We start from the raw sequence: 10,594 nt of genomic DNA on the forward strand, positions 1-10,594 counted from the left end.
CCTTAGGATTCACAGTGTGTCGCGCTGACCACTCAGCTACCAGGGGCGGACACAAATGAAGATCATAGATCTGTATTACTGAATCCTGTCGAAACAAACGTAGATCAATATGAGAAGATGCTTTGCCCCATGGCAAGCTTCGGAAATTTTACATTCAAGTAATTATATTTACTTGATCCATTTTGTTATCGAAACTTACCCCAACCCCCTTACAATGAACTCGTTTCTTTTATTTATTTATTTATTTTCGTTTGACATCGTCACTGGAAATGTGAACTAATTTACATGTGTAAATGTCCAACTGTTGCCAGTCATTAGAGTACAGTCGTTTTCAACGAAAGGAAGTCTAAACAGGAGACAAAATAGCTTCATACATCGAAAATACTGCTGAGCTTAAACTTTTTTAAACATGCACAATAGAAAAGATAAATATTCCCCTCTTGCAACTGGAAGGAGAAACTTTATAAGATAAAAAAATTTTATTTGAGAAAAGAAGTATCTCTCTTTTACCTCTTCTTCCGTCCCCCACCCCCTCCCCCAATGTGTACAATCCCAAGATATTTCATTAACATTCAGTGCTCCTCACCCCATAGTAAACCAAGATACCTAAAGAAGAGCAACAATATGTTCACAGTTTCTTGTAAAAGCAACCCAGTACAAACGTAATTTCCTCAGATTTACAAATAAGGTAAAGAAGCACGACTTCTGTTGCTGCTGGACCATGAAGTTGTTTTTATATGTCAATCCTTAAAACAGGTGGAAATTTAAGTTCAGGAGTACACTATTTGTTAAGAAGTGTAACGAAATGCACAATCAATTGATTGCAGAAATCTGCCGGCCGGAGTGGCCGAGCAGTTCTACGCGCTACAGTCTGGAACCGCCCGTCCGCTACGGTCGCAGGTTCGAATCCTGCCTCGGGTATGGATGTGTGTGATGTCCTTAGGTTAGTTAGGTTTAAGTAGTTCTTTGAACCATTTTTGATTGCAGAAATCTCCCAGAAGAATGTGTGTTGGTTAGCTACCGCCAATAGTTTCACATTTTCCTGTGTCAGAGAGGGAGAGACCACCATTATGAGTACGCCTGCAACAGACCTGGTGTTCGCCGTGCCTAGCTGACGTGACGTCACGAACAAGCGCCGAGGCCTTCCTTTGAGTCGGTGTTGCTGCAGAAAGCACAACGCGGCGCAGCCGACGGAGAAGACAGTGGCCTCCCTTTCCGCCGACGAAACTTGCCACACGGCACGCAAGAATACATTAACTACCAAGGGAAGAAAGGCCTATCACGGCCAAACTACAGTTTCCGAACTAGTCTTTAATGCGTAACGTGACAGATTACACCTTTAGCTATCGTTGCAGAAACTTGTATCGCACTCCGACCACTTTTTTCCATCACAAACGCGACAACAAGCGGAGCGCTCGCCGAACACGTGCACACGCCACGCCACTCTCCCGTGTAACTTTCCTATGTAGCACGCGCGTCCTCGTCATCGTATTTTATACGTTTCTGTCAGGCGAAAAGCTAACGCATACCTACGAGAAAAGTCGCAGGCATTCTAGTGATCTCGATACCTTTTTCTGTCTGGCATTTGTTCGAAAAAAGTCGCGAATATTCTACTGTTTTCTTGTACAGAGATCCTTCGATAAGTAGCGCTATAAATACCGACTATTCGCCGAATAGGAAGCTAGTTTGCATTCAGAAGCAGAAATATTAAGACTGAAGAATGAATAAGTAAAAAGTCGTAGTTGTAGCAAGTTCAAGTGTGAAGATTAGTCAAGAGTGACAGTGATCATTTGTTTGTGAAGTATTAATAATAGTAATTCATAGTAATTTCTCAGTAACAATATTTTTACTAATAACGTAACAGTAGTTTCCCATACCTATCTCTGGCTTAGCTCTGTTGAACACTCACCCTGACATTTGACGATGTAATTAACCAATTTGCCAGGAAGGATAGGAGCATGGAATTCATCATTTAAGGAACAGAACCACAATTGTAACTTTTTCATATCATAAGATGGCATTGTGTTGTATATCAGTATAATCAGTTTAAATATAACTTCCTTAAACTTTGCATGTGACTTTAATTTTTTGTTACGGCAAAAGTAACGGTGGCTTAAGATATCTTTATCGCTGCTTCCTTGAGGTTTTCCTGTGTCCGCCACTACCATGATGCCACAGTGACGTTAATTCACTGTGGTCAGTGTTTCTTCCAGCCGGTGGCAGTGCACTTGAGCAGCTGGGATGGCGAAGTTCTCGGACAACAATCTCATGCTCATTGCTGTGATTTTGGATGAAGATGACGAAAAAGTGGGTTCATAAGGCGTGGAAAAATAGGGCAGTAGAAGAGGAATTTTCCACTCTGTACAATGAATTGATGTATTTGTACAATGGTGCAACGTTTTACGAATATTCAGAACGTCAGAAAATTCGTTCAGCTTACTATTGAACAATTTTGAAGTTTATCCGAAAAAGCGAAACACACAGCGGAGAAAAACCATCACACTAAGAAAACGTTTCACCGTTCGCTTGAGATTAGTTGTTTCATAATAATATTAACACACACTTTGACAGTTTGTTAATAATTAAGTACATGAAATCGACGTTCATCATTATTGGTATCTGTTGTATAGCCTTGAGTGTTCTATTCCGTTTCACGCGATACCAATTCATTACCTCTAAGACTACCGGTGAAATCTTCATTTGTTATATCCCTAATGTCTACCTATTTCAGATATTTGGTCACTGGAGATGCGCTGGACACGATTTTGTTCAGTTTTCGCATGGAGCAGGATGCGGTTGACAAGGTCGGACGAGAAACCTGCAAGATAATTACAGACAATTTGATTGGCGAATTGATACTTACTCCAACAGGAGAAATGTGGAAGAACGTCGCTAAAGATTTTTATGAAATGCGGCATTTTTCGTAACTTTATAGGTCATGTGGATAGGAAACACGTTTCTATTCAGGCTCCTTCTAAAACTGGATCGCTATTATATGATAATGCAGGCTTTCTCGACGAATCTCGATGGTAAAATTTTCTCAGGTTGACAGCCGAGTCAATGTGTTGTTCTGTCTTCGCCTGGAGATGGCAAGTAAGAAACTTGCTGAAACGTCGCAGGATAACAACACATTGACTCGGCTGTCAACCCGAGAAGATTTTATCACGGATCGCTATTGTTTAATTACACAAAGACATTCTCCAATTAACAAATACATTCTCCATAGCTTTGTTACCTCTTGGAGACACTAACTGTAATTATATTGCCATTGATGTCAGAGCATATGGGAAAAAAATGCTACAGCTGTAGCCAACACTCTTAAACAACAATCTTTTACCTAGCTGGCTGTATTCATTAACGTAAAGTCCTATGCACTTACTTGTTGGTTTTTAGTTTTGCTCCTAGTTTATTGGTTCAAATGGCTCTGAGCACTATGGGACTTAACATCTGAGGTCATCAGTCCCCTAGAACTTAGAACTATTTAAACCTAACTAACCTAAGGACATCACACACATCCATGCCCGAGGCAGGATTCGAACCTGCGACCGTAGCGGTCGCGCAGTACCAGACTGAATCCTAGTTTATTCCACAGTGTATTAATCAGCTCTGTGTCCACGTATTTGTGGGGGGGGGGGGGGGGGGGAGGGGAGTGATCATACAACTGAGGATAGTTGGGCTCTAATTCAGTAAGTTTTTCGTCATTCATGTTTACGAAGGAAAAGTGCTGTACTGCAACACAACGACCTGACCGCGCCGTGGCCGTGAAGTGAGAAATTATCGGGCGTAAGAAATACGACGGTTATGGTACGGCGTCGGCAGGAAAATAGCTTGCATTGTCACGGCCACACAAGGGGTGAGAGTGAACACTGCGCCTTAAATTTATACAACAATACCATCAATCATGTCGGCGGCATAACGGGCCGGTCATGGCACTGTTGCGCCCCTAATGTATGTGAAGTGGCCTCAAAACTACGACATCAACCCAGAGATTTCGAACTATGTCCCAGTTATATTTTTCATCCGTAGGATGCCATAAATTCCTTCTTTCTTGGACGAAACTTATCTGTTTCTTACAGTCTATAGATCGCGTGCGAGAACGTCGCCAAGTTCGACGGAAGAGAACATATTTGAATTTCACAGAATGTCGTCCGAGGTTTGCACGTTCGGGCGATGAGGTCGGCTCCACTGTGACTGCGCATTTACTAACGTAATGATTTGGAAAAGTCGCCATATTCTGCTGAGGCCGGTCGGCGTCGGAATCGGCAGATGTCGGTGCCAATATACCTCAGGCGGTGACGTAGACCCGCTGTGCACTTCGAGGACTGTGCCTGCTACGCAGTGACTCGGTAAAATCTGTCGCCATAGCCAATTTCAGTCTGAGAGTTAAAGAGCTACCATGACTGTTTTTCTATTTTTTTTAAGTGACGTTTTTAAATGGGGCTGCTGCAGTGCTGTGGGTGGCGATCTGCGAGAGGACACCGATTACGTCCATCCGTCGGCTGCTCGACACTGGGATGAAACTCGTCTAGGGACTTCCCGTAACAAGACTTTGGTTCGCTGCCAGTCCACTTGGAGAGCTGAAATTTAACAGTCCTTTATCATGCCGTTTTCTTTTTGGACGATTAAAGTCGTCCGTATTTACTTTTCTTTCGTTTTCAACAAAAAAAAAAAAAATGGCTCTGAGCACTATGGGACTCAACTTCTGAGGTCATTAGTCCCCTAGAACTTAGAACTAGTTAAACATAACTAACCTAAGGACATCACACACATCCATGGCCGAGGCAGGATTCGAATCTGCGACCGTAGCGGTCTCGCGGCTCCAGACTGCAGCGCTAGAACCGCACGGCCACTTCGGCCGGCTCGTTTTCAACAGAAACTGGTTTCGTCACATTGTGTTTCTAACTGCGAATTCTTGTTTATATTTCACTCTGAATTGCATCATAAATACACTAAAGCGTCAAAGAAACTGGTATAGGCACGCGTATTCAAATACAGACATATGTAAACAGGCAAAATATGGTGCTGCCGTCGGCAATACCTGTATAAGCAAGTATTTGGCGCAGTTCTTAGATTGGTTATACAAAATTTAAGTGAATTTGAACCGTCTGTTATAGTCGGCGCACGAGCGATGGGACATGGCACCTCCGAGGAAGCGATGAAGTAGGGATTTTCCCGTACGACCATTTCACGAGTGTACCACGAATATCAGGAATCCTGTGAAACATTAAATCTCCGACATCGCTGCGGGCGGAAAAATATCCTGTAAAAACGGGACCAAAGACTACTGAAGAGAATCGTTCAACGTGACAGAAGTGCAGCCCTTCCACAAACTGCTGCAGATCTCAATGTTGGACCATCAACAGGTGTCAGCGTGCGAATCATTCAACGTAACAGCATCGATACGGGGTTTCGGAGCAGAAGGCCCACTCGTGTACCCTTGACGACTGCACGACACAAAACTTCACCCGGTGCCTGGGCCCGTCAACACCGACATTGGGCCGGCCGGAGTGGCCGAGCAGTTCTAGGCGATACAGTCTGAAACCGCGCGACCGCTACGCTCGCAGGTTCGAATCCTGCCTCGGGCATGGATGTGTGTGATGTCCTTAGGTTAGTTAGGTTTAACTAGTTCTAAGTTCTAGGGGACTAATGACCTCAGAAGTTGAGTCCCATAGTGCTCAGAGCCATTTTTTTGAAGCGACATTGCACTGTTGATGACTGGAAACATGTTGCCTGTTCGGACGAGTCTCGTTTCAAATTATATCGAGCAGATGGACGTGTAGGGGTATGGAGACAACCTCATGAATCCATGGGACCTGCGTGTCAGCAGGGGATTGTTGAAGTTGGTGGGGGCTCTGTAATGGTGTGGGGCGTGTGCAGTTGGAGTGATATGGGACCCCTGATAAGTCTACATACGACTCTTACAGGTGTCACGTACGTAAGCACCCTGTCTGAGCACCTACCTTCATTCACGTTCATTGTGCATTCCGAGGGACTTGGGCAATTCCAGCAGGACAATGCGACACCCCAATCGTTCAGAATTGCTGTAGAGTGTCTCCAGGAACACTCTTTTGAGTTTAAATACTTCTGCTGGCCACCAAACTCCCCAGAGATGAACAGCATTGAGCATATCTGGGATGCCTTGCAACGTGCTGCTCAGAAGCGATCTCTACCCCCTCGTACTGTTACGGATTTATGGACAGACCTGCAGGGTTCATGGTGTCAATTCCCAAAAAATGTTCAAATGTGTGTGAAATCTTATGGGACTTAACTGCTAAGGTCATCAGTACCTAAGCTTACACATTACTTAACCTAAATTATCCTAAGGACGAACACACACACCCATGCCCGAGGGAGGACTCGAACCTCCGCCGGGACCAGCCGCACAGTCCATGACTGCAGCGCCCAAGACCGCTCGGCTAATCCCACGCGCCAGTCAATTCCCTTCAGCACCACTTCGGACATTAGTCGAATCCATGCCACGTCGTGTTGCGGCACTTCTGCCAGCCGGCGGAGGCCCTAAATGATACTAGGCAGACGTACCAGTTTCTTTGGCTCTTCAGTATATGTTTCTTGTATTCTGCTTTATTTCTCCTCTCATCAGTGGTACTGGACAGAGTAAATGATTCCATGTTTGTTTTTGTTTAATCTAAAGTAGAAGCTGGTTTCTTATCATCGTGTTCTGTTGACTCGTTTATTATATTTGTTCAAATGGCTCAGAGCACTATGGGACTTAACATCTGTGGTCATCAGTCCCCTAGAACTTAGAACTACTTAAACCTAACTAACCTAAGGACATCACACACATCCATGCCCGAGGCAGGATTCGAACCTGCGAGCGTAGCGGTCGCGCGGTTCCAGACTGAAGCGCCTAGAACCGTTTGGCCATAACGGCCGGCTATTATATTTGTTACCGCTTATTAATAGAGCTGGTATTTAGCACCGGCAGCTGTGGACGAGCGGTTCTATGCTCTTCAGTCCGGAACCACGCGGCTGTTACGGTCGCATGTTCGAATCCTGCCGCGGGGATGGATGTGTGTGATGTCCTTAGGTTAGTTAGGTTTAAGTAGTTCTAAGTCTTGGGGACTGACGACCTCAGATGTTAAGTCCCATAGTGCTTAGAGCCATTTGAACCTTTTTGGTATTCAGCTTTATTACATCTTGTCACTGAAAGAGATTGTAATTCTGCTTTGAATGGCGTTGCTTCTTGCCACTGGGTGCCATGCATTTTGCAGTGATTTGCAGAGTATGGACGTAGATGTTAATCAGTATGCTTTGTAGTCATAATTATTAGAGTATTCTTCCTTGCAAATGCTACAATTGCTGCAATAGTTACCCAGATGTGTTTACACGTTATAACAGGTACTACAGACAATACATTTCAACAGAAATCAAAGCACTACAATCATCCCTCACTCCAAGAGAAATTTCGGCCTCCATCAAATTTACGAAGTACGAAAAACGGATGTGAACAAAAGTAACGTAGAACACGAGCAGTATACTTACAATGCATTTAAATCGAGCAGTTAACAGATGGATTCATATGTACTAACAAATAGACATGAGTCCACGGAACACCAACGTCTGTTTTCTGTAAAAGAAAAACGTTTATGGATTCATTTACTCACTTGTCACTGTTATGAATGCGAGAAAAATTAAGCACAATTCGAACAACTTATTTACACTGCATATTTACAATGGAATTCGAAGAGCGTAGTACACACAAGAAGATCGTAATCAGGAGCAGAAAATAATGAAACTAGCCTCTGTTTCATGTCATGTCAGATGATTTTTAGGTTTTGACATGCGCTAAAGCACAATTATTTCCATTTGATTTTGGCCATGCAGTTGAAATTCCAATATTGGGTCTTACAAATAAACAATTTTACTGTCTAAAGGCGAGAACGATTTCATTTAAAAAAATGTTACTTGACTTGGGACCCCAGCTACGAGAAATTAATTCTGATTTTTGATTGATGCCTCTCAAATATATTACTTTCTAGAACAATTCCAGGTACTCAGTTTAAAACCAAACTACGAGGTCGACCCAAAAAACGTAAATGAAATACATTATCATCTAATGCTCGTATTTTATAAAACATGAATACGGATTTTCGTGCCAGATTTTTCCGTATTTCACTTTCAGGCCGCTCCGAGCGTAACTGTCGTTTCCTGTTCTTATATCTTAACAAGGACTTGTACTTCTTATAATATGGTGACTTGTGGCTGCTCACGGGCGCCTTAATGGAAGCATTCGTCAGTGTTCACGTGGTTATTTAAACTGCCTCAGTCAACAGGATATCGTCGGGGTAAGATGTACACAGTTACTTATCTTCTGTGCGCGAAATACGTGAAGGGGTCGAGATTCCTCGGGAAACTTGGAAAATTTATTTAGGAAACACTATATACGATGGAATGATAAGCGTGTTTAAATATGTCCATAGTAATTTTCATGATAAAATGCAAAACGAGACGCTGTGCGACATCATTGAAGACTTGGTGGCAGAAGTTGACACAAAAGTCATGTGTGAAATGTTTATTAGAAACTACCAATAAAACCATGAAGCTATAGAATCGAACTCCCACGAGCAGAAGAGCTTCAAACGTTTGATTGCTTTATAAATGATTTTATATTTCAAATATTTAACCTTAAGCGCGTAAGCGAGAAATAGTTTAGAAAAGATTTGAAACTGTGCTTAAAGTTTGTAGAAATCGGTAGGTGCTCTCATTATAAAGTACTGGATGAATATTGTCTGTGTAAAAGATGCTCCATTTTAAGCAGAAGGTAGTTTTTTATGCAGCTCGCTGTTTATGACGTCTATAATCTTCCAGGTAAATGTGGATACTGTCTGGAAACTGTACCGAGCGGGGCAGTGCAGTGGCTAACACAATGGACTCGCATCCGGGAGGACGCACACGCGTCATTTTTCAATGATTTTCGTGAGTCGCTAAGGCAAATGCCATGATGATTCCTTCGAAAGGGTAGGTCCGCTTTTCTTTTCCATCCTTCCCTAATTCGAGCCTTCTTCCACTATCCTTCCCTAATCCGATCATGTGCTTCGTCTCTAATGTTGGGACGTTAAACATTAATCTCCTCCACCTCCTCTGCAAACTGTGTTACGAATAAAGTCGATAGGAAGAAGTAATAAAATAAAACGTCATGTCTGATGCTGGTATTTTACGGAATGAACAGTGAAAATGTAGTAACCTACACTACTGGCCATTAAAATTGCTACATCAAGAAGAAATGCAGATGATAAACGGGTATTCATTGGACAAATATATTATACTAGAACTAACATGTGATTACATTTTCACGGAATTTGGGTGCATAGATCCTGCGAAATCAGTACCTAAAACAACCACCTCTGGCCGCAATAACGGCCTTGATACGCCTGGGCATTGAGTCAAACAGAGCTTGCATGGCGTGTACAGGCAGAACTGACCATGCAGCTTGAACACGATACCACAGTTCATCAAGAGCAGTGACTGGCGTATTGTGACGAGCCAGTTGCTCGGCCACCATTGACGAGACGTTTTCAATTAGTGACAGATCTGGAGAATGTGCTGGCCAGGGCAGCAGTCAAACATTTTCTGTATCCAGAAAGGCCCGTACAGGACCTGCAACATGCGGTCGTGCATTATCCTGCTGAAATGTAGGGTTTCGCAGGGAGCGAATGAAGAGTACAGCCACGGGTCGTAACACATCTGAAATGTAACGTCCACTGTTCAAAGTACCGTCAATGCGAACTAGAGGTGACCGAGACGTGTAACCAATGGCACCCCATACAATCACGCCGGGCGATACGCCAGTATGGCGGTGACGAATACACGCTTCCAATGTGCGTTCACCACGATGTCGCCAAACTCGGATGCGACCATCATGACGTTGTAAACAGAACCTGGATTCATCCAAAAAATGACGTTTTGCCATTCATGCACCCAGGTGCGTCGTTGAGTACACCTCGCAGGCGCTCCTGTCTATGATGCAGCGTCAAGGGGAACAGCACCCATGGTCTCCGACCTGATAGTCCATACTGCTGCAAACGTCGTCGAACTGTTCGTGCAGATGGTTGTTATGTTGCAAACGTCCCCATCTGTTGGCTCAGGGATCGAGACGTGGCTCCACGATCTGTTACAGCCATGCGGATAAGATGCCTGTCATCTCGACTGCTAGTGATACGAGGCCTTTGGGATCCAGCACGGCGTTCCGTATTACCCTCCTGAACCCACCGATTTCATATTCTGCAAACAGTCATTGGATCTCGACCAACGCGAGCCGCAATGTCGTGATACGATAAACCACAATCGCGATAGGCTACAATCCGACCTTTATCAAAGCCGCAAACGTGATGGTATGCATTTCTCCTTCTTACACGAGGCATAACAGCAACGTTTCACCAGGCAACGTCGTTCAACTGCTGTTTGTGTATGAGAAATCTGTTGGAAAATTTCCTCATGTCAGCACGTTGTGGGTGTCGCCACCGGCGCCAACCTTGTGTGAATTCTCTGAAAAGCTAATCATTTGCATATCACAGCATCTACTTCCTGTCGGTTAAATTTCGCGTCTGTAGCACGTCATCTTCATGGTGTAGCA

This window comes from Schistocerca serialis, chromosome 9, assembly GCF_023864345.2.
Source record: "Schistocerca serialis cubense isolate TAMUIC-IGC-003099 chromosome 9, iqSchSeri2.2, whole genome shotgun sequence".
Taxonomy (NCBI): domain Eukaryota; kingdom Metazoa; phylum Arthropoda; class Insecta; order Orthoptera; family Acrididae; genus Schistocerca; species Schistocerca serialis.